This window comes from Callithrix jacchus, chromosome 9 (genome assembly GCF_049354715.1).
Source record: "Callithrix jacchus isolate 240 chromosome 9, calJac240_pri, whole genome shotgun sequence".
NCBI lineage: Eukaryota > Metazoa > Chordata > Mammalia > Primates > Cebidae > Callithrix > Callithrix jacchus.
In genome coordinates, this window is record NC_133510.1 from 33,084,010 (window position 1) to 33,109,148 (window position 25,139).

A 25,139-nucleotide genomic window follows, 5' to 3' on the forward strand; every position below is an offset into this window, starting at 1 on the left:
GAGGAAATTTGCTCCACTCAAGGTAAAATGAGGTTAATGTTATTTTACCAGCCTAGCACCCTAGCTTGCCAGACACATCCACCTTACCCAGGCCCATTGCTATAGAGACAAAACCCACAGTAACTATGGTTGAAATAGAAAGTCTATTAAAACCTTTTTCTATATTGGCCAGCTCCTCTGCCCCAGTTAACATGCTGCCTTCTGTGTACACACACACAGACACGCACACACACACACACACACACACACACAGTTTCAATCTAATAATAGTAAACTGCTGTAAGCCATGTATATTTTCACCAACGGCATTTGCACTTCTTTGGTTTATCTCACTGATAAGCAAATATTACGGCAATTTTCTGATGAAACTCATAACTTGTTAACTCTAATTGATATTTCCAACTATCCTATTTACATGCGTGAATAATCTAAGTTCCTGATTTGGACTCTGGAAAGGGGCTAGGTTTCAGGGGTGTTCAATCTTTTGGCTTCTGTGGGCCACATTGACAGAAGATTGTCTTGGGCCACACGTAAAATACACTAAAATACTAACAATGGCTGATGAACTAAACAAAAAAAAAGAAATCACACAAAAAAATCTTGTAACGTTTTAAGAAAGTTTACAAATTTGTGTTGGGCCACATTCAAAGCCATCCTGGGTGGCATGTGGCCCTCGGGCCATGGGTTGAACAAGCTTGCGCTATGTAGCATGGTATTTTGTTTTGCTTTGAAATATCTCTTCCAAATCATTTGGAGAATGTTAGATTTTATATAAGAATTCTGCTTAGCGTTAATGTTGAAATATGTGTTATAATGTATATCAAAAAAAGATGACATTTTACATTCTTCTGTGACTATGTAATTAATAAGTATGTTCAGTGCTTGAAGTGCATGCATGTTACCTAATGTTTAGAAAGAGATAAAGTCAGGTCTGAAGTGCATTAGAGAATCACAGATGTTTCTTGTAAGAGAATACATACGCTTCGTAGGAATTTCGAACTGCTTTCTGATGCTAAGCTTTGTTCACTGCAAGGATCCTATGAATAATTTCATTGAGTTGTTCCAGTTCTTATTTACACAAGCCTTGAGAAAGGAGCTGAAGTGATAAATAACTTGCCCCCCTCACCTAGTTCTGAATTGCTTTAGCCTTTTATGTTTCATGTGAATGTGAAAGGAGAGAATAAAATATACAGAGAAGATGTTTGTGTTTAACTAACTTAATCATACAAGTTCCCTTTGTGGGCCTTCTATAAGCTTAAACAGCTTGGCAGGCTAATAGCCAAAAACATGTCCTCAAGTACTGCCAAAAGTGTTAAAAGCAGACCCGGCTTTCTCCATATTGAAGTACTGGGAACATATTTTTTTTAACCTTCTGAATTTTAAGGGATAAATCAGAAAAATCACTCTTTTTTTCCTCCCCCTCCTTACCCATGGAAACCAAAATTATTATTCATAGCAATGCTGAAATGAGAAACTGATAGGAGTTATGATTTTTCTGTGAGAATGTTTTAAACTAGCCTGATTTGGCTGTTTAGGCAGGAAGCAACCAGGTTATGACAGTATATGATGGGTCTTTTTTTGTTACTGTTTGTGCTGCGTGTAGATACTGACTTCTTTGCTTTAGTTTCATAACTTTTTTTTTTTTTTTTTTTTGAGATGGAGTCTCCCTCTATTGCCCAGGCTGGAGTGCAGTTGCGCGATCTTGGCTCACTGCAACCTCTGCTTCCTGGGTTCAAGAGATTCTCCTGCTTGAGCCTCCCAAGTAGCTGGGATTGCATGCACACACCACTACGCCTGGATAATTTTTGTATTTTTAGTGGAGCCGGGGTTTTACCATGTTGGCCACACTGGTCTTGAACTCCTGACCTCAAGTGATCCACCGGTCTCGGCCTCCCAAAGTGCTGAGATTACAGGGGTGAGCCACTGCACCTGGCCTCGTTCCATAACTTTTAATGAAATACTTTGCCCATTTATCCTGTCTTTTCTCAAGTAGAGATCCCAACATAGACAGTAGTGGAAGGAAGTGCTATAATAGTACAGAAAAGGTCAGTTTTCTTTTTAACAGTTTTTTGGATTAAAACCAGAAAACTCAAACTAGTACAATAACTGTGTGATTTGGGGCCAGTCTCTCAGCCTCTCTGGGCTTCAGTTTCTTCATATATAAAATGAGAGAATTAGACTAGATCAGTGCATATTAATCAAAGGACTGAATCACATACATCTATGGTGCCTTTCAAAATACAAATACCCAGATTTTAATGCAGTGGGTTTGGGGGGCAGTCTTGCACTTTTAGCTTGAACAAGCTCGAGCCATTAAATTAGATGATGTCTAAGGTATCCTTCTCACTCAAAACTGTGTTTCTAATCCTACTAGGCTGAATTATCTGCCTACCTGCCTTTCTTGTTTTTTCTTTCCTTTTCCTTTCCCTCCCTTCCTCACTCTTTCCCTCCCTTTCTGCCTCCTTCCATCATTCCTTCCTTCCTTCCCTCCCTTCTTCCTTTTCTCCCCTAGTCCTTCCTTCCTTCTGTCCTTACTTTCTTCCTTTCTCTTTTGTTCATTCATTCACTCTTAATGACTGCTTTTATTCCTTAAAAGTAGTCATTGATATTTTGCTGTCAAAATATTATAGATGTCATTTTAGCCTGGAAATGAACATCTGTGTTCTGTGCCTGTGAGTAGATGCTAATCACAAGGAACCATGTTTGTTCACCATTGCATACCCCATGCTGACACGTGCCTGGCGCATAGTAGACACTTGACAAATACAGGGAGACCAAGAAGTCAAGAAACTTAAAAATATATATACTGTTATGTTTACAGATAATATCCTCAATATATATTTTGTCAACTTCCAAATGCCTCTCACACAAAGTATCTCCAAATTTAAAACAATGAGCATAATTGTTTATCTGAAAAAAAAAACATAATAAATACATTGTTTTCCTTCAGTTTCCAGACTTTAGGCATACTCCATGGTACGTTTATTGTGTTTTTCTCCAGGTTAACAACTGATCTCATTGCTTTACATTTGAAAATACTTCAACTGAAAACATAGCTGGAAGTTGACAGAAAAAGATGTTGAGCACATTATTCAAAAGTATAATTAACATACTGTTGAAAAATAAATCGATCCTGTGTTTCCTCACTTTTTGAGCATCCATATTTGTTGAATGAATGAATTTCAATTTTCTGTGTCAATTTAAGAAATATAATATGACCAAATCATTGTAAAGGTTTTAAAACATATCTGGGATCAAGTATGGTGACTCATGCCTGTAATCCCAATACTTTGGGAGGCCAACGCAGGCAGATCACCTGAGTTTAGGAATTCGAGACCAGCCTGGCCAACATGGTGAAACCCCGTCTCTACTAAAAATACAAAAAATTAGTGGGAGTGGTGGCATGCACCGATAGCCCCAGCTACTTGGGAGGCTGAGGCAGGAGAATCACTTGAACCCAGGAGGTAGAGGTTGCAGTGAGCTGAGATGGCGCTATTGCATTCCAGCCTGAGCAACAGAGCAAGACTCCATCTCAAATATTAATAATGATAGTAATAATAAAGAAGACATATGATACCTACTTTCCTTGGTTTGTTGTTGTTGGTTGCCATTTTGGAAGAGGTTTTTTGTTGTTTTGTTTGTTTTTTAATTAAAAGAAGAACTTTAGGCCTAAATTCTTGCACGACTTCCACTTCCACCCTTTTGGCTCTCTCAGCAGCACCATGGCGGTTGGCAAGAACAAGTGCCTTATGAAAGGTGGCAAAAAAGGGAGCCAAGAAGAAAGTGGTTGATCCATTTTCTCAGAAAGATTGGTATGATGTGAAAGCACCCACTATGTTCAATTTGAGAAATATTGGAAAGATACTAGTCACCAGGACCCAAGGAACCAAAATTGCATCTCATGGCCTCAAGGATCGAGTGTTTAAAGTTAGTCTTTCTGATTTGCAGAGTGATGAAGTTGCATTTAGGAAATTCATGCTGATTACCCAAGATGTTCATGGCAAACTCTGCCTGACTAACTTCCACTGCATGGATGTTACCCGTGGCAAACTATGTTCCATGGTCAAAAAAGTGGCAGACAATGACTGAAGCTCATGTTGATGTCAAGACTACCAATGGTTACTTGCTTCAACTGTTCTGTGTTGGTTTTATTTAAAAAATGCAACAATCAGATACGGAAGACCTCTTATGCTCAGCACCAACAGGTCTGCCAAATCCAGAAGATGATGATGGAAATCATGACCCGAGAGGTGCAGACAAATGACTTGAAAGAAGTGGTCGATAAATTGATTCCAGACAGCATTGGAAAAGACATAGAAAAGGCTTGCCAATCTATTTATCCTCTCCATCATGTCTTTGTTAGAAAAGTAAAAATGCTGAAGAAGCCCAAGTTTGAATTGGGAAACCTCATGGCGCTTCATGCTGAAGGCAGTAGTTCTGGAAAAGCCACTGGGGATGAGACATTGCTAAAGTTGAACGAGCTGATGGATATGAATCACCTGTCCAAGAATTTGTTTAAAGTTCAGACTTATAATAGTGGCAAATAAAAAGTCTTATTTGTGGGGAAAAAAAAAAAAGAAGAACTTTAAAACTCACCATTCTGAAATCTGGCTAACTATCCAATTTCCTTTGAACTTTTACACTGTATAGACACGGCCAGTGGCAAAATCAGCTAGCTTTAGCACCTTCTTTCTACAGTACGCCCCTTGCCAAATCAAATAATCAGGGTCTCAGAATGGAAAATTCTACCTGAATTTTCTACCTGGGTTGTTTGCACATATCACTGGAAAACTCTCTTTTAGTTATTATGTGAAGAAATACTGTGAGGCATTTTAGGAAAATACTTAACTGTAGCTAAACAGTTCAAGGATCATTTGAAATAAATTGAGAGCTGGTTCAAAGTATTGTATAAAGCCTTATATTTGCAGATTTAACTTTCCTGAAGTTTCACAGCAAATCTCCTTGTTTGTGCTGAACTTTAATATTTTTAAAAAAGACATGTGAGATCACAGCTCACTCTGTCCTTTCAGATCTCTGCTCAAAAGTCATCTGATTTCAGAGAGCCTTCCGTGGTCACCCTGTAAAAAACAGCAGCATCCCTGCTTTTCCTGAGTCACCATCCAGCACCCCTCAATCCTCTTAAGCTTTTGTACTTTTTTTCACAGCACTATTAGATATTTATTGTGATAGCTACCTGTTCCCTGAAGATGCCTCTATACTGTTTCATCTACTTCCATTTTAATGTTGTATATAAAATAAAGACAAGGCCAGGAGCAATGGCTCATGCCTGTAAGCCCAGCACTTTGGGAAGCTGAGGCAGGTGGATCACCTGAGGTCAGGAGTTCAAGACCAGCCTGGCTAACATGGTGAAACCTGGTTTCTACTGAAAATACAAAAAATTAGCCTGGCATGGTGGCGCGTGCCTATAATCCCAGCTACCCTGGAGGCTGAGGTAGGAGAATCACTTGAATCCGGGAGGCAGAGGTTGCCGTGAGCCAAGATCTTGCCATTTCACTCCAGCTTTGGCAACAAGAGCAAAACTCCATCTCAAAAAAAAATAAAATAAAGGCAAATAGTAACCAGTATTCTGTTTTTATCTAAAATTTTTTAGAAAGGAGACAGAGATATTTTATTTGGAGAATTTTGTGGTTTTATTATGTTTTTTCTCCCTGGCTGAAGTGTAGTTTCTCAGCTGTTTACTCTTTTATTTAAATAAAGCCAGAGGTAGCTTGATGGAAATAGCGTTGATTCTGTAAATTACTTTGGGCAATATAAATTGTTCTACTATAAGGACACATGCACACGAATGTTCATTGCAGCACTGTTTACAATAGCAAAGACCCGGAATCAACTCAAATGCCCATTGACGATAGACTGGATTGGGAAAATGTGGCACATATACACCATGGAATATTATGCAGCAATCAGAAATGATGAGTTCATGTCGTTTGTAGGGACATGGATGAATCTGGAGAACATCATTCTCAGCAAACTGACACAAGAACAGAAAATGAAATACCGCATATTCTCACTCATAGGCAGGTGATGAAATATGAGAACACATGGACACAGGGAGGGGAGTACTAAACACTGGGGTCTGTTGGGGGGAAAAGGGGAGGGCCAGCGGCAGGGGGGAGCTGGGAAGGGATAGCCTGGGGAGAAATGCCAAATGTGGGTGAAGGGGAGAAGGAAGCAAAACACATTGCCATGGGTGTACCTATGCAACTGTCTTGCATGTTCTGCACATGTACCCCAAAACCTAAAATGCAATAAAAAATTTAAAAAAATAAAAAAATAATAATAAATAAATAAATAAAGCCAGAGGAACGTGGCAGAAGAGGAGAAAATATGCTGGTCAAATAACCTGCTTCCTTTTCCACACCCACACATGACCAATAAAATATAATTGTCTAGCAAAGGGATGCTATATTAATAGAAGATTGAATATTTGCAACAAGGAAGCTATGTGACTTCCTTCTTCATAATACACCTATGCCACTCTGTAACCTTAAAAAATAGAGGTAGAATCTTCAGAGAGGCTTGTGGTGTTGCCATGTATGTTAAACATGGATGACAGACTGTCTTTCACTTAAAAAATCTCCTGATTTAAATTCTAGGGGTGAAAAGCTAATCCTCAAAGTGATTTCAGCCAGCTTGCTAGGAAACCTAGTTGCTTGAAATTATTATTTTAATGTCTCAATTTCCAGAGCTAAATTGGCAGTAAGTCAGTTTTCCTATTAAAAATCTGAGCCAACTTATTTATCCAGAAATTACCAGTTTTAACTTGGGGGTTCTTTACTATAATAAGACTAATACCTCCAAGGTACATAAAACACTTTCAGATTTATCTCATTTATCTTCCTTGCATCTTTGTGTGCAGGTCTAACCAAGGTTATCCCAGTGTACTGATGAGGAAACTGCCTCTTAGTTCAAGATGCAGCTTCCTAAGGAGCTTCGGTTTGGCAGTTCCTAAACGAAGGAATGTTTGCAGTTAAATTTTTAGTAAGAAAAAAAAATAGGAAGGGAAAGTAAGTAAGCACTTGCAGCTTATCCAAAATTGTTTGATGATGTTTTATTGTTTCATAAATATTGTTGTGCTTATGTTTGTTCTATATTAAATGCTTTTAGATAATTATTGCATCTCCCACTAATAACATGCATGTGATCTTGGATGAGTCACATAATTTTCTGGACTTTTTAACCACTCTGTGCCTCAGTTTCCTCAATTGTAAAGTGAGGAGGGCCTGGTGATTTTTTAAGCTCAAAATGTACTTGACTATAAAAATAGGGAGGTCATAACTTCAGGGGGATAGATAATAAATAACAAATGTGAGCTGGTAGTATTATTATTAGTCTCATCATTCTCACTACCTGGATCCCAAATTGGAATTTTTCTTTAACAGTCTACTCAAAAGTATTCATATGAGCCAGGTGCAACTTATAGCTTTATTGATTATGCAGTGTGGCCAGTTAAAATTCCAGAATAGCTATGTTTTAAAAACCTAAGAGAGTATACACTTCCCCTGACCAAAAGTCTGGTTTAGTAGGTTACCTTAGAGTTCAATATGACAGCTAAAAAAGAAAAAAATTGTGGTGATATTAAAGAGCAAATTATTAATCTAATGTTATTACAATAGTGGCATAAATATGTTTATACTAAAAATTACAAATGTGCCAATTATGTTTATACCTGGGAAACATGGAAAATTTTAAAAGTAGTACTCAAACTAGCATGTTCACTTGTATCACCAGTGATTAGAACTGTGTTTAAAAATGTGCATGCCCATTGACCAAATTGGATTTAATTTTGGGAGACTTAAAAAGGGTTTGCTGGAAAATAAAAATAACCTAACATTCATTTTAATTGCATTCCTAATTTTTTTTTTTTTGAGACAGTCTCACTCTTTCACCTAGGCTGGAGTGCAGTGGTGCGATCTCTGCTCACTGCAACCTCCACCTCTTAGGTTCAAGCGATTCTCCTGCCTCAACTTACCGATTAGCTGGGATTACAGACGCACACCACCACACTCAGCTAATTTTTTTTTTTTTTTAATAGTGACAGGGTTTCACCTTGCTGGTCAGGCTGGTCTCGAACTCCTGGCCTAGTGATCTGCATACCTCAGTCTCCCAAAGTGCTGGGGTTATAGGCATGAGCCATGACACCTGGTCCATTTCTAATATTTTCAATAACCATAATAACTTTCTTATCTTCCAAACTCCCCAGATAAATGCTGGTATAAATATGCAGTAAGTAGTGAAACTCTTCCTATATTAATCTTTGATAATATTAATCTTTGATAACACATGTTGGCATATGTCACCATACCTACTGGCCTGGATGTTCCTTTTAGTAGCATTGTAATTAATTAAATCATACACTTTTCAGCAAATTCTTAGGACCTCAGGTCTTGTTCACATTCTAATTAGGCTGCACCCAAAGTTAAAAGAGGCCCCCCCAGGAAGCATTATACTATCTGTATTATATCTGAGATTAAGTTTTTGAATTGTTCAGATGAACACAGCAGTGAGCCATGGTGTGTTTCCCAGAAGATTCATAAGTGACTATGAAATGCTGTACCAATAGGAAGAACTAATAAATGTGACATTAATAACCACCAGTTTGAATCTGGGTCACTTCAACCATGACTCAAAGATCAAACGCTATCAGATGGTAATGACTGTGTGAAAATTCTGCAGGAAGGCATTTCATTTCTTAATGACACGTTTGTGGGCCTTCTAAGTAGACTGTTAGAGGGTGGAACAGAAATAAAGTCGCATATACCCCTTGGTCTGGAGGCCAGCGCTCCAGGGTATAGTTGGCACACTTTTGCAGAGATGCTTTAGGAGCAGTTCACGGTGTTTTCTGCTGTTCTCACTCCTTAAATGCATCTACAGAATCTTTCATCTTTTGCCTCTTTTCCTAACCATTTATTCACTTCAAAGTGATGGGAGCTATTTTGCATATTCTCTGCCTTCTTTTCTCTTCTCTGAAATATAAAGAGAAATTGCACTTACAAATCCATGTTAACCATTTAATGTTAAGCTTTCCCATTTTTATTTCAATTTGGGGGGATGATTTTCCTTTCAACACCCCTTTATTGAGTGCCTTTGGCTTGCCTGGCATTAAGGTAGGTTCTGGGAATACAAACATTACATAGGAGTGGTTCAGTTTTTCAAGAGCTCAGCATTGTGTAAGGGAGGAAGGCATGTAAGCACTTACAGGCAATATATTGTTGTAAAGGCAGGCATAGAGAAATGTACTGGATATAGCAGTAGCACAGAGGCAAAGCCTGAAGTTATTTGTTTTGTGTGGACTACTAAGGAAGGCTTCAAAGAGGAAGAGACAACTGAGCTGGGTCTTAATGACTAAAATAGGGTTTTGGCCACGCCATTATCAGAATGGCAGAATGGGCCAGTTTAGGCAGAAGAAAAAGTGTATACAAAGGCAGGAGCCATTAGACAAGCATGATGCTTAGTGTACTGCAAGTCTTTTTCTTTATTTTGAGACAGTCTCGCTCTGTCACCCATGCTGGAGTGCAGTGGCGCCATCTCAAGTCATTGTAACCTTTGCCTCCCGGGTTCAAGTGATTCTCCTGCCTCAGCCTCTTGAGTAGCTGGGAGTACAGCTGTGTGACACCACTGCCGGCTGATTTTTATATTTTTAGTAGAGACAGGGTTTCACCATGTTAATCAGGCTGGTCACAAACTCCTGACCTCAGATGATCTGCCCGCCTTGGCCTCCCAAAGTACTGGGATTACAGGCATGAGCCACTGAACTGGGCTGGAATTATAAGTCTTCCTATTTGGCCATAAGATGAATTGTGCTCTTAGCTATTGATTGCCACCTTTGTAAATCAGTTTAAATCAGAAATACGATACGAATTTTGGCAACTTTCATTGTGATTCTGTCTTTCTTCTCTGTGGCTGGCCTTAAGCTTCTGAGTAACATATCTGCTTTCCTTCTTAAATATTCCATTTACTTGGCCAGCCTACCAGGTGTTTACACTTGTGTCTTTTCATTGTTAGGTTGGTACAATCTGAACTTATTTACTCTTCAGTTTCACTGCCAGGTTGTAATTTCAGCCTCAAGTGTTTAGACAACATTATATAATGAATGTTATACTTTTATGACGTTTGCTTTAGTACTGTAAGAGCTTTCGATGAAAGCTAATGGTTGAAAAAAAAGAAAGAAGCCTGAATGTCACCAAGTGGCCTCCAGATGTGTTTTATTGTGTTGGTATCTCTGTTTTGTTTTCATAAAACCTTTTTTTAGTCTTAAAAAATAAAATTAAAAAACCTTACCAAGCAGAAATAGCAGACAATAGTCTCATAGGAGATGAACTATTTTCTTCATTTCCTGATTGTTATGTCTTGAACTCCTGCTTAAAAAAACAGCCACAACAAAAACCTATGATTCAGCTGATAAAAACCTCCACAACAATATAAATACTGTACTTTTAAAAGCAAATCATGTTCGTTTGTTTTTTGAAGGTAAACTCACTTCTTAGGTTGAAAGGTTCTGCCTTCTTAGGCTGGAAGGGTCTGTTTTAATATGTGATTCTTCAATGTGGCAGTATTAAAATTATGATTTAACATCTTTGAGAATTTCTGCCATCTAGTTGTTCACTGAGCAATCAGTATGTTTTCAGGCAGTCTGGCGTGTGATAAATATTTTGTAGCATATGTGGCTGAACATGCCAATTTCAAAAAGCTTTACAAGCTTTAATTAATTTTCACAATAACCAGATGTACTTTGATTTATTGATGGAAAGTCCACAGACAGTGGGGTTCCGAGTGTTGCCCACATTCATATAGCAAAGTGGTTTTCAAACTATTTTTTGTTGCTGAATACTTTTCTCAAACACAAGATTATCTGGAACACTAGCATGTAAAGTAGGATTGCTTTTGTTGGGAGGTGGAAAGGAGTTTGCCATAGGGCAGCCATATTTACAAACACACACACATATAAGATGCCTAGTTACAGTTGAATTTCAGATAAATAATGACTAATTTTTTAGTATATGTGTATCCCAAATATTGCATGTCCCCAAAAAGTTATTGGCTGTCTATCTGAAATTCCAGTTGAACTGGGCATCCTGTATTTTACCTGGCAACCCTAAGCTGGTGGCCATAACCCCATCCCTCAGCTCCCTTTTCTCCTTCCAGCCATGTGGGGTTCCTGGTTCCTTGAACACAGCTTGAAAAACCACAGACAGGAGAAGTCTATACAAATGCTGATAAATAAATAACAGTAGATTTTTCTTCTCAGTCCTAAATTTAGACAATATTACCACTTCCTTGGCTCTGTTAGAGAACTTCACGATGATACATACACCACCACACATAATAATTTTAAAGAAATATTGCTCAGCCGGGTGCGGTGGCTCATGCCTTGTATTCCTACCACTTTGGGAGACCAAGGCGGCTGTATCACTTGAGCCTAGGAGTTTGAGACCAGCCTGGGCAACATGGTGAAATCCCATCTCTACAAAAAGTAGAAAAATTAGCTGGGTGTGGCAACACCCACCTATAGTCCCAGCTGTTCGGGAAGCCGAGGTGGGAGGATTGATTGAGACTGGGATGGGAGATGGAGGCCATAGTGAACTGAAATCTTGCCACTGCATTCCAGCCTGGGCGACAGAGTGAGACCCTGTCTCAAAATAATAATAATAACGACACAAAAAGAATTATGCTTTTATTCTTTGCTTTGCCTTTCTTTTACCTTAGAATGAAATACTTTCTCTCCCAATCTTTGGGAAAAATGTTTAAATTGCCTATTTATAGAAGCTAACACCTTAACTTCTGTTAGTTAAAGAGAATGGATAGTGTAATCAGAATTGCAGTTGGCCAAATAGAATCACTAGAGAGAAAAATGAAGAGGAGTTTGTGAGTGTGCCTCTAAAGCAGCCCAACATAGAATTGTCTCACATGGACCTCTCCTTGTCTGTTGGTCTGTTTGGCAAGCACATCGTTTAGTGATCCTGGCTTGATGGCAGTGCCCATTGAAGTGGTTCTGTTATTTTGCTCTAATATTTTAAAGCAGCCCTCAGATGTTACTCTCATTTCTCAAGTCAACTACTCCACAGAGCATTTTATTTAGCCATGAAATTTTTCAGTGAAAATGGGTACAGTCTGATTAGCAATCAGAAACAACTAAGTTTGTTTAGGCTGAAACATTCCTCCAGTGCCCAAGGAACTCACCGGATTAGTTGATTTTTAACAGTTTTTTTTTTTTTAACATACAAGAAACTGAGGACCGTATCCTGGATCTAAGGAAACCTATGTGCTTTGGGTTTGATGCTCTGCATGGGGGACGTACTAACTCTATGTAAGATTTTGTATTTGCAAAATGTTAGTAGTGGTTTATTTCCTGTTTGTTAAAATAGGAATGGGTATAATTTTATTCTTTAAAAACAATTCTTTTTTGAGACAGAGTCTTGCTCTATTGCCCAGTCTGGAGCGCAGTGGTGCTGTCACAGCTCACTTGCCTTCCTGGGCTTAAGCAATCCTGCCACCTCAGCCTACTGAGGAGCTAGGACTACAGGTGCATGCCACCATGCCTCGCTGATTTTATATATATGTATATTTGTAGAAATGAGGTCTCACTTCATTGCCCAGGCTGGTCACAAACTCCTGGACTCAAATGAGCTTTCCAACCCAGCCTTCCAAAATGCTAGAATTACAAATAAAATGAGCCTGAGCCTTCATTTTATTTTTTATGCCGTTCTCGGTTTTTTCAAAATGTGTGCTATAAGCATGTTATTTTAAAAACAACAAGTATTAGCAATATAGTTTAAACAATGTTCTTGTGCTTAAATGTTCCAAAGTAGAGAGAAAGATCATCTGGGATGTTAATAATAATTTTTTTAAAAACTGCAAATGTTTACATATCTTTCAAGTTTAATTGTATTGTGAAATCTGCCCAATTGTTTATCCTTAAAATTTGTCTCTCATTCATTCATTCATTTATACATTCAACAAATACTTATTGAAGAAACATAATATAGACATAGTCCTTTATATTACAAGAAAGGGGTTAGAGGAAAATGAAAGATGTAACCCACAGTCTTCATCCTTCAAGACTTCACTATGTAGTGGGGCAGGGCTGGGGCATGTACTCATACAGGTACCCCTGAAATGCGAAGAAAAGATGATTGGCCTCTATAGCAAATGAGCTCATTGATGCACAGTGATGATAAATGACTTTCATGAGGCTGTGTGTTACTATCAGTACCAGAACACCCAGGACACCTGAATTCCTAGTAGGGGTTCATACTCCTGCATCATAAAAACGAGGGCAAGCTCCTGTCCGTGAGGTGGGTCTGTAAAGCCATCACAATCCCTGCTGGTTTCCAAGCCCAAGTCCTAGGACCAGGGAGTTCATCTGCTTCCTCAGACAAGACCAGCCCCAAACTGGCCGCAGGGTGAGGCTAGGATCTCCCCAGCTTTAACCATAGCCTGTGTTTGTGCTGGACAGTGTCACCCTTCTATAGGCTGGTTTCAATGATTTTGTTTTTTAGGTTTTTCTTTGTAGTCTCTTGGAGGAGACAATAACCTATTCCTGTAGGAGACAATTTTATTCCTGTAATGCTTCTTCATAAGACCCTTTTATTAATCTTTCGGTTTTTTTTACACTGAAACTCATACAAAATCTATGATATAGAGCAGTCCAAAATAGTTGCATTTTTTTTCTTTTATAATATTAACACGTGAAGAAAGTTACCATTCATTGTGTTTACCTCCTTTCACAGTTCAAATCGGGTAAATTTTATTCTCAGTTTCTCAGTGGCTGGATGAAGGCAGAATTTGTGAGGCAGTTTGAAGGGATTTGTGTAATAAAGCCTAGAAAACTAAAAGTTTTGTATTTGTTCAGACAACCTTTGGGGTCAAAGTTAAATTCACACAAACTATTGCATAGTAAATTAAACTGAGTTATTGTTGACATTAATATGTAAATGCTTATAAAAATACCAGATATACAAATAGTTGCTTTAAAATAAATTTTTTTCTTTATTTTGATTGGATATGTTAAAGGTTGTATAATAATTTAATAATTTTCAAGAATTTATGAATATGGAACTTTTACTTTTTTTTTGAGACTAAGTTTTGCTCTGTTGTTCAGGCTGGAGTGCGGTGGTGCAATCTCGGCTCACTGCAACCTCTGCCTCTCTGGTTCAAATGATTTTTCTGCCTCAGCCTTCTGATTAGCTGGGATCTCAGCTGGGATTACAGGCACCCACGACCATGCCTGGATAATTTTTGTATTTTTAGTAAACACAGGGTTTCTCCATGTTGACCAGGCTGGTCTCAAATTCCTGACCTATGGTGATCTACCCATGTGGGCCTCCCAACATGCCATAATTACAGGCATGAGCCACCGTGCCTGGCCCAGGAATTTTACTTTTAAGGCACACATTTGAATTTGGAAATCCACTGAAGTAGCTATGAAAGAACTTTCCTGAAGGATTTATTTTACTTACCAATAAATTAGGTGTTTTCTAGAAAGAGAAATATGGGTGCCATTCAAATTGCCTAATTATAATTCTGTGAGCTGTTGAAATCAAACAAATGTCTTGATCAGTTGAGCTGCCAGATGGAATTTTATCTAAAACCAGTTCAGCTGCTTTCATACTTTAGGACTTCTGTGAATTTTATCACAAAATTACTTCATACTCCATTTGGAAGGTAGTTACTTAAGCACAGAGTATGACAATTGTTTAACAGTGCACAGTGAAACTTAAATAATTTATGACTCAAGGAAGGGAGCTATATCTAATTGAAACATCTAGGGTAATTCAGGTAGGTGGACATAACCAGTCAGGTATCGTGCACTGTTCCAATTCGGATTGGCTAATGAGCCTGTAAGGCTGAGACGTACTTTGCCTTGCTTTTCTTGAAAGTTTACTTGGCCATTAGCACAGTGCCACCTAACATCACGCTGGGACATTGATTTTGAATCGATTCAGAAAGGAGTGCCAGGGGTCACTTAGTGACTATCTAGTCAGTAGCAGGTGTCCGCTGCAGATCTTTCATTTCAGAGTCTGTGCTTTTTAGCTGATGACATAATCTTTCAGCTATACCATCCCAAGCAGAATTTCCCAGTGCCACGGTGCTCATCTTAAACATGAAGCCTGGTGGAGTGATGTGTTCCCATTATTGATCCATCCGTTCCAGAGATTATGTCACCACAAAGGAGTTAATTGGTCTCGTTTTGAGGGTCATGTTTAATTGCATAGGTCAGCAAAGGAAGATAAATGACAGCTTCTTTCAGTCTGCCTCACTTTTTCTCTAAGACTGCTGAAACAGTGCAGTCGATTCCCTTAATCACCACAGCTGGCACCATAAGAATGACATACAAACTGAAAAAGGTTACTGGTATATAAAAACCTGAGTTAATGAGTCCAGATAGTTAAATAAATATAGAATATCCTTAAGCTGACTTGCTCACAGAAATCTTTCCACATCCAGCAGAAAGAAAGGAGGCACTAGATGGCAGTCTTCAACAAACTTGAAATGACACTTCCTCTTAAATGCACTACCTAAAAGCAGTCACTTTTGTTCTGAATGAACTTAGGCTTGAACTCTATGTCACAAAAAAATGCAAATCTATGGGTATCGTGTACTTTAATGTCATGTTATAGAATTTTGTTTCGAAATGTAAAATGATTCCATATATACTTCAAAGGTCCGTTGCTGAACTAAGTACTGAGTATTTTAATACCTGTTTTAACTTTACATTTTAAAATGCCATTGGAGAGCTTTTTTCAGGATGTAATAACTAGAGAAAAAATGATGGTATGTCCATAAAATGAAAAATTATGCAGCTGTCAAAAGTAAAGATGTGAAGGTAAAGTAGTATGAAAGGATATTAAGGACATATTTAGGTGGAAAAGGTAGATTATAGACCAGTATATATATGGCGTGATCATTATTTTATGGAAAATCATATGCACACACTGTGTATTGGTATGTCTGTGTTGGTCTCTGAGAGATGGGACTATGGTTTATGGATTTTTTTCTTTCTTCTTATCAGTTTTATATCAAAAAAATACATTTCAGTCGACACCAGAGACTACAAAAGGTGGGAGAGTAGAAGAGGGTTGCAGAATGAGAAATTACCTATTGAGTACAATGTTCACTATTCAGATGATGGCTGCACTAAAAGCCCAGACTTCATCACCTTGCAATATATGCATGTAAGAAATCTGCACTTGTACCCCCTAAATCTATAAAAACAAGTTAAATTAAAAGTATATTTCTTCTGAATTATAATGGTTTTTAAGATGTACACAATAGAATAAAATTGCCTTGCTGATCTCAGATGAACTGTTTGAAAATACTGCTTTCAGTTATTTCGTTTTATTTCTCAAGTGTATTTATCAACTTTACCCTATGTGCTTTCTCATGTTGCTCAGTTAGTATTAACACCATGAGATTTTTGTTGTTTAAAATAATGTGGGCTGGGCATGGTGGCTTATGCCTGCAATCTCAGCGCTTTGGGAGGCTAAGGTGGGAGGGTCACCTGAGCTCAGGAGTTTGAGACCAGCCTAGTCAACATGGTGAAACCCAGTCTCTACAAGAATATACAAAAATTAGCCAGGTGTGGTAGCATGCACCTGTGGTCCCAGCTACTCGGGAGGCTGAGGTAGAAGGATCACTTGAGCCTGAAAGGCAGAGGATGCAGTGAGCTGAGATCACACCACTGAGCTCCAGCCTGGGCTGTAGAGCCAGACCCCATCTCAAAAAAATATGTAAAATAAAATAAAATAATGCAAAAAGTGAAAATAATGCTATATATTATATAGCATAGTGAAAATAATGCTGTATATTAGCAGATCGTAGGCAGATCTCAAGGATGATTTATATGTTAATTTATTTTCTTTAGTTTTATATCCAGGTAAGTATTTATTGGGCCAGATTCCATTCACAGTGAACATTTATGAAACACTAAAGATGTGCAAATTACACATTATCAGGAATTATAAATATTGGATTGTGAAGAAAGAAATGAAGGTTTTCAAGGGTTATTTTTCTCCATGAGCTATCTTCATCTGTCTGTATGCGTGTGTGTTTAGAGAGGAATGCATATCGCACCTAAAGAAGGTAAAGCTTATACTTCTCATCTTCTCTCTAGGACATTGATATCTTTGCTCCTGTACTACAGTAGAGAAGAATGTTATTTGGGGAAAAAAATTTAAGTATTTTTTAAAAATAACCACACACCAAAAATTTCATTCCATTTGAGAAATACTCCAGAAATAATCATCTGGCAAGACTGAAAATTTCTATAACCGACTGTATCGTAGTAGTCTTTTTTTTTTGAGACGGAGTTTTGCTCTTGTTACCCAGGCTGGAGTGCAGTGGCGCAATCTCAGCTCACTGCAACCTCCGCCTCCTGGGTTCAAGCAATTCTCCTGCCTCAGCCTCCAGAGTAGCTGGGACTACAGGCGTGCGCCACCATGCCCAGCTAATTTTTGTATTTTTAGTAGAGATGGTGTTTCACCGTGTTGACCAGGATGGTCTCGATCTCTTGACCTCGTGATCCACCCGCCTCAGCCTCCCAAACAAAGTGCTGGGATTACAGGCGTGAGCCACCGCGCCCAGCGTTCCATAGTAGTCTTTATAAAGCAAGTTCACAAAGTGCAGCCCATTCATAAGGAGTCAGGGTGGACTTCTGGGGAATATTAGAGATCATTAAAAAGTATATCCTGCCCTTAAAAGAATACCTGGCCCAGAATGTGTATTCAGGAACTATTTGCTCAATAATTGATAGTATCCGTCAAGGAACTTTGATCCATCAATAGATCGTCTGGATTGACAGCCTCTGTATACTTGGCATAAGGACCTTTAGAGGAAGGTGCAAAGGCTCAATCTGCTGATCTTTTTGTTAAGGTATGTTGATCCCCCTATGAGGCCAGTTTAGTTCCATTGTGAATAATTATCTAAAATAGTAATATTAAATAATCAATATTTAATCATTTCTTTGCCCTTCATATGTTTTATTTTCTGCACTCTGAACTTTGAGGTCCTTGAGGAAAACAATTGCAGTATTAAGACTTTCTGTTTTAGAACCAAGCATATAATAGTGGCTCAAAACTTCTTTCCTTGATGAGTAAATAAATGTTTCTCAAGTGAAAAGTAGAGTTTAGGACACCAGACCCTGATGATGGTATCAACCCCCGTGAGAGTCACTGTCTACTTCTTTATCTCTGGTGCCTGCTTGAAATAGCACAAAATGTTTGATGGACGGAAGAGAGGGAAAGAAATTCAGGGTTTAAGAACACTTTTACATACATTCTCATTTAATCCTAATAGAAAATGTGTAGGTCAGTTGTCTCATTTTATAAATGAAGAAACAGATTCCAAATGCTTGAGAGGATCCCTGGTCACACAATTATTGAATATTAGCAGCCCTCTCAGAATCCAGGTCTTCTTATGCAGGTCTGGTCCACTCTACCAGCTTGCTTGAGGCCCGCATTTGGAGTCCTCCCTGTCTCACAGCCACCTCCCCCTCCAGTTGCTGCTTGCCAGCCTCCATCCTTCTCGGTTAGTAGCTTCATCAACTACCGACTTATTCAAACTAGAAACCTGTATGTTATCCTTAACTCCTTTTCTCATTTCCACATTCATTCAACCATGGGTTCCAGCTAGTTTGCCTCCTGGACATTTCTGGAACCAGCTTCCCCCTTTTCTCCATTCTTTCAGCCCATTCAATTACCCAGCTAAATCCAGGCTTCTGGGCTCTTCCACAAAGCAGAGTGATCTGTCCAAAATGAGGATCTCACGATATCACGTCTTTGTTCCAAATGTGCTTCTGCTAAGAGCCCTCCACAGCCTGCTCTGCACCCCTGCAGGAACCTCCTGCCGGTTTCTCCCTGGCCTTTGATCATCTCGTCACATAGGCTGGCTTCCATTGTCCCATATCTTGCAGGGTGCAATCACATGTTTCCTCCCCCTCCTCCCATCTCCAGTTCCTTGTTCTGGCTCATTTTAGGAGAATATAGTAGTCACCGAATCAGACTTCAAAGCAGGAGACTTGAAACAAAGCCCTTGCAGCTCCCAGAGGTCAGTGTGGTTCTTCCTTCAGTCCCTTAGCCCAGTGTGTCCTCAGCATGCTCCTGTCTCACCAGCCTCTGGGATCCTGACTGAGGTCAGTGCTGGTTTATAAAGAGGAAAAGAGGCTGGGAGTGGTGGCACATGTCTGTAAAAATACAAAATTAGCCAGGTGTGGTGGCACATGCCTGTCATCCCAACTGTTCGGGAGGCTGAGGCAGGAGAATTGCTTGAATCCGGGAGGCGGACGTTGCAGTGAGCCGAGATGGCGCCCTTGCACTCCAGCCTGGGCAAAAAGAGCGAAATTCTGTCTCAAAAAAAAAAAAAAGAGAGAGAGAGAGAAAGAAGATAGGGAAACTGGATGTGGATGAAAAGCAATTAACAGAAGTAAAAAGCAGACGTAAACAAGTACACAAAACAAATGGATAAACTCAAAGGACTGGCCAAGCTCTATATGGCTGCTTTGGTTGTTGGGGGGAGTGAACCCATAGAAATGGTTTCCTTTTTGGTTACCTTTTCCCTGTCCCTGTGCCTTTTAAGGATCTGCTGTTGATTTCATGCTGCTTTATTAAGTGCCAGTTCATCGTAGCCTTTATCACCTTTGAAAAAGTACCGATTTGGGGCAGGGGATTGGGAGAGGACAGTTGCATCCCACATCCCCTGCTCTACTCTCCTTTTCCCCAAAAACACAGCCCCCTTGAGAGAAGTACTCTCTTAAGTTTCTTGGTTCTCAATGTGACCCCAGACCCTTCCTCCATCCACTGCTGTCCCCAATCCCTCCAACTTGCCTGGGCTGACTAGCATTTGAAGAACCCCTGTTTTAAAACTTCCAGAACTGATGTCTGCCCCACTTCCCCTCTCCTCTCCTCAGGCTTCAGGCCAGATGTTCTGTGCTGGCCAGGATTCCCCAGCACTGGGACAGCCACTGCTCCCAGAACTCTGGGAATTTCCACAGACAACTTAGATTTCTGTGAATCTGGGAACACAGTTAAGCTATTAATGTTTGTGTTTGTCCTTGATTGCACAGACTCAGATACCTAGGAATAATGTTTTTAAACATGTGATATATATGCTAACTGTTTTTAGGAATCTGTTTGCTTTCAGTTTGCTAATACTAGTGTTCCTACCCCCACGCATTTAAATAAATGCAAATTAAATGCAAGTTAATCCCCTTTGCAATAATTGAGTTACTGTTCTTTATTACCAGTGGTGTTGAGCTCTGCATCTGGATACACTACAGTAAGCATATCCTTTTGCTTTTGTTTACATTCTACTAGGACTTAGGAATCCAAATAATTCTGAGATTGACCCAAAAAATAATAATAATTGAATTCTTTTAGAACTAAGTCTTCCAAAAATATTTAGTCGAATACCTCAGTGAAATCTGAGAAATGTTGGTATTCCTAGAGTTTAAAATACGACCTCAAGAAAGATTTCAATAGTGTTCTGGAAAGAGACATTTTTCTTTTCCTTTTTTTTTTGACACGGAGTCTCATTCTCTCACCAGGCTGGAGTGCAGTGGTGTGATCTCGGCTCACTGCAACCTCCCCCTCCCGGGTTCAAATGATTCTCCTGCCTCAGCCTCCCAAGTAGCTGGGAGATGGGAATAGACATGAGCCACCACACCCTGCTAATTTTTTTGTATTTTTAGTAGAGATGGGGTTTCACTATGTTGACCAGGATGGCCTGTATCTCTTGACCTCATGATCTGCCCTCCTCGGCCTCCTGAAGTGCTGGGATTACAGGCATGAGCTACTGTGCCTGGCCAGAAAGAGACATTTTTCATAGTGGGAGAAGGATGGCATGATAAGTTTTCTTGATGACATTTTACTTTAGAAATTACATTCTGGTTTGTGCCCATTATCGCAACATAATCATTAACTGTACCCATTGTACTCTAAAAATGTCCTGGTTTGCATGATATATTATATATTTTCCCTGTCTGTACTTCATGTAAATATTAAACGATTGATCAGGATTTTTCTTCATCTTGCAGATACATGCCACCAAAAAAGATTCGTTTTTTTTTAAAACTCCAATATTATGCAACATTTATATGCCCACAATAATTAAACATTTAAAAATACTTCAGTATGTATGTGGTTTGAGAAAAAATAAATTAATATTTTTCTTACTCATCCTGCTGGAATTTTGCTTGCCACAGGCAGGTTTTGGTTTGTGGCAGTCAGTTAGCTCTTTATCCAGAACCATGAAATTGTCCTGATCACAATTTAAATTTTTAAATTAAATCTGTCAAAACTCTAATGCAAGCTATGTCTTTTTTACTGCCCAGTATTTCTGGGCAGTAATAAACTATAGTTTCTTCCACCACTATACAATTTTTTTTCTTTTTATTCTGTGATTTAGAATATTGAAGCCACTCTTCAGATAACGTTCACATCTCTTCTCCACATTACAAAGTCGATGTTTAAATTTTATCTTTGTGCCTCTGTCTGCAGGTCTTTTGCTTTGCTTTGGTTCTTCCTTGTCAACTTATTATTGAATCTTCACATCTTCAGTTTTTTTTCTTATAGTTAATCATTTCTCATTTCTTTCATCATATTAGTTTTAAGTTTTTCGCATGCTTAAAGTCTCTTCCAGAGATGCTTTGTTTTAGTATTCACAGTAGTACTTTCTCAGCTGCTTTCAATACATCCACAACTTTTCTTACCTTCCTTTAGTTCTAATGTGTTAATAATATATTTTGACACTGCCTTTTAAAAAATGTTTATTGATAGCTTTTACATCCTCAAATTGAATTCTGTTGTCTTTTACTCAATCTCTAGTCAGGTTTCCTTCCCTGTCCTAATCATTCCTTTCATACTATTACCATGTTAGCATATGCACTTTAATTTTCTGCCTTTTTGCTGATTTGAACGCAGGCACAGTGGCTCACACCTGTAATCATAGCACTTTTGGAGGCTGAGGTGGGTGAATTGCCTGAGGTCAGGAGTTTAAGACCAGCCTGGCCAACATCGTGAAACCCCGTCTCTACTAAAAATACAAAAATTAGCTGGGTGCGGTGGCACACACCTATAATCCCAGCTACTTAGGAGGCTGAGGCAGGAGAATCGCTTGAACCTGGGAGGTGGAGATTGCAGTAAGACAAGATCATGCCACTGCACTCCAGCCTGGGCAACAGAACAAAACTCTGTCTCAAAAAAAAAAAAGAAAAAATGAGTGGAATGTTACATTTTCACTTATTTTCTTTGGAGGAGTAGCCATAAGATGACAGCTCAATGACTGACAAATTCTCAGTGTGGTTTTTAATTGGAAATATACCTTACCACTCTTAGACATGACTTTTCAAAGTTACTGTACACAAGTATTTCATGGTTACTGTATGTAAGCATTGAGTCATTATCATTAAAGATGAACATCGAAAATGGAAAATAAGTACATTTCATTGTACATTCTGATTAAGTCTCTGGTGAAGATTGGTAACAGGCATATTAGCCTGTAATTAAAACGATTTTGAGCCTTTAAAACAATATGATCTTTAAATTTGAACCAAATTAGTTTATAAATTCTTGGGCAGAATAAACCTTCCTACAGTAAATTACACATTTGAAAACACATATTCATAGACAATAAATGCCATCAGTAAGCAACTCTATGACTGTTACAAAACCCACAATTGAGTAGAAAAAAATAGTATTCAAGAGAAAAACATGGGTGGAGTAATCAGAAAGTTTGGTAGAAGAAAGAAGGTCAGAGAAGTGACAGGGAGTGGTTAGAAAGGTCCATTAGTGAAAAATGCCATTGTCTACTTGCTGCTTTTCTATTGTGTTATTTTTAAAAATAGATCTTTCCCTTACAATACCCACAACAAAGGGAAAAGAGAATAAAGGTTATTACTAAATATATAGTCCCTTGTTGGCTCAGTCTCCACTCCTGGTATAGCAGATGGCAGTTTATTATTAATGGTAGACATTTGAAGGGGTTGGTTTGTTGAAGTCTAACCTCTAAGTCACTTCCCTAACATGATTTTTATAATATCTTCAAAAGTTTCTGTGGCTTATCTTTTTTTAATCTTGTCTGGAATTGTGACAAATGCCTCAGGGAAGAGGGAAGGTTATAACCTGTCCTCAGAGATTTATAGCATTTCAGGCATCACAAATCCTGTAAGACATTTTTGTTCCTTTTGAGGATAAGACTCTATTAATAATTTTTATGTTATTAACCAAAGTTAACAATATGATTACTAGTTATCAGAACTCCCAATAGAGCATGTTTTGTTTTGTTTTTTCACGAAGATGGGCTTTTGAGCTGCCAAGCTTAAGGGATGATTTTTTTCTAGAATCAGATGCACATCCATGTGGGCTCATCTAACCTTAGTTGTGAATCGTGGTAGCCATACATGAGGTAGGTTTGGGGATACTGGTATCAGCCATGACAAAGAACAAAAGTAAATACCTGCCTAGTCCAGAATAAAATATAGAAATAATAAATGCTAACTTTTAATGGAAAATTGGATCACATATTCTCTCTCTTTCTGTTTCCACCCTGTCTAACAAATAGTCCCAGATAATAGAAATGGTATAAGTTTGAATACTCATGTCAGGGAATGTAAATACCTAAATAATTAATGGAGGCTGGGTGCGGTGGCTCACACCTGTAAACCTGCACTTTGCGAGGCACAAATGGGTGGATCACCTGAGGTCAGGAGTTCGAGACCAGCCTGACCAATATGGTGAAACCCTGTCTCTACTAAAAATACAGCAATTAGGTGGGCATGGTGGGACTACAAGTCCCAGTTACTAGGAGGCTGAGACAGGAGAATCGCTTGAACCCGAGAGGTAGAGGTTGCAGTGAGCCGAGATGGTGCCATTGCACTTCAACCTGGACGACAGAGCAAGACTGTGTCTTAAAAAATAATAATAATAATTAAAGTAGATTTTCCCATTATCTGTGGTATCTAAATATTTAATACTTTAAGTTTGAAGAGCTGGTTCCCGTTTGTTTCTTTTCCAGCATACAGAGAACTTTTGGTTAGCATGTTAATTTTGTGAAATAATGTTTAGGGAACATGATAGGATTGTTTCATTTGCCTATAATTTCTGTATCATATAAAACACCCTTGAGCACAGGCTCCGAACTTCACTCCTGGATTGTAAGATTCCTCATTGTGAGAACTTGATGAAGACACGTTTAATCAATCAAATCAGGTAGAATCAAGACCAGAGCCAAGGAATAGGTCAGATACCTGTATTTAAAGTAAGAGAGACTAAACCAGGTGCAGTGGCTCACACCTGTAATCCCAACGCTTTGGGAGGATAAGGCAGACAATTTGCTTGAGCCTAGGAGTTCCAGATCAGCCTGGGCAATATAGTGAGGCACCTATCTCTACCAAACATATATATATTTGCTTGTTTTTAATTTACTGGGGATGGTGGCACGTGCCTGTAGTACCAGGTACTTGGGAGGCTGAGGTGGGAGGATCACTTGAGCCCAGGAGTTTGAGGGTACAGTGAGCTATGATTGCATCACTGCACTCTAGCCTGGGCAACAGAGCAAGACCCTGTCTCTGAAAAAAAAATTTTTTTTAATTAAAAAAAGAAACTAGGATATTTCCCTTAGCATGGCAAGTTTTGAGTGGGCTTTACTTTGGTACATGTTAATTAGGAAGGTGGAGTTAAGCATCTTGACGTCAAAGTAGCTCTTCTGCATTCAAGGTCTCTCAGAGTTCAAATGACTTATACAGGTTAATGTTGTTTTCGAAAAGCCACCAGGAAACAGTTTGAAATGAGATATGATGGTAGGGGCAGGAAGAAAAAGCGATTTCTGTGTAAAAATTCTGATGCATGCCTAGCCCTTCACAGAGGTCTGAGTTTACTGTCCTTTGATTTTCTTTTTGGAAGTAGAAGTGCTCCTTTTTTAAACTCCTCGGTAAATACAACCTCCTAATTTTCTACAGAAATCTACACTCCATATTGCAGCCTAAAAGCTAGGACTTGTAAATGAAAAATTTATACAATCATGAAATTTGGTTCACCTGCTTAAATACCAGCTGTTCTTTTTTTTTAATCTCCTGCCGGTTTACGATTTGATTGACTGTGGAAAATTAACTAATTCCGTATACTTGC

At 38.8% G+C, this 25,139-nt stretch overlaps 1 protein-coding gene and 1 pseudogene across 3 annotated transcripts in view; both read left to right on the forward strand.

Moving 5' to 3' along the window:
- The window catches only part of PRICKLE1 (prickle planar cell polarity protein 1), a 125,473-nt gene that overhangs the window by 6,332 nt on the left and 94,002 nt on the right, over positions 1–25,139 (forward strand). The gene's annotated exons all lie outside the window — the stretch shown is intronic.
- On the forward strand, positions 3,698–4,577 carry LOC144577878 (small ribosomal subunit protein eS1 pseudogene; annotated as a pseudogene).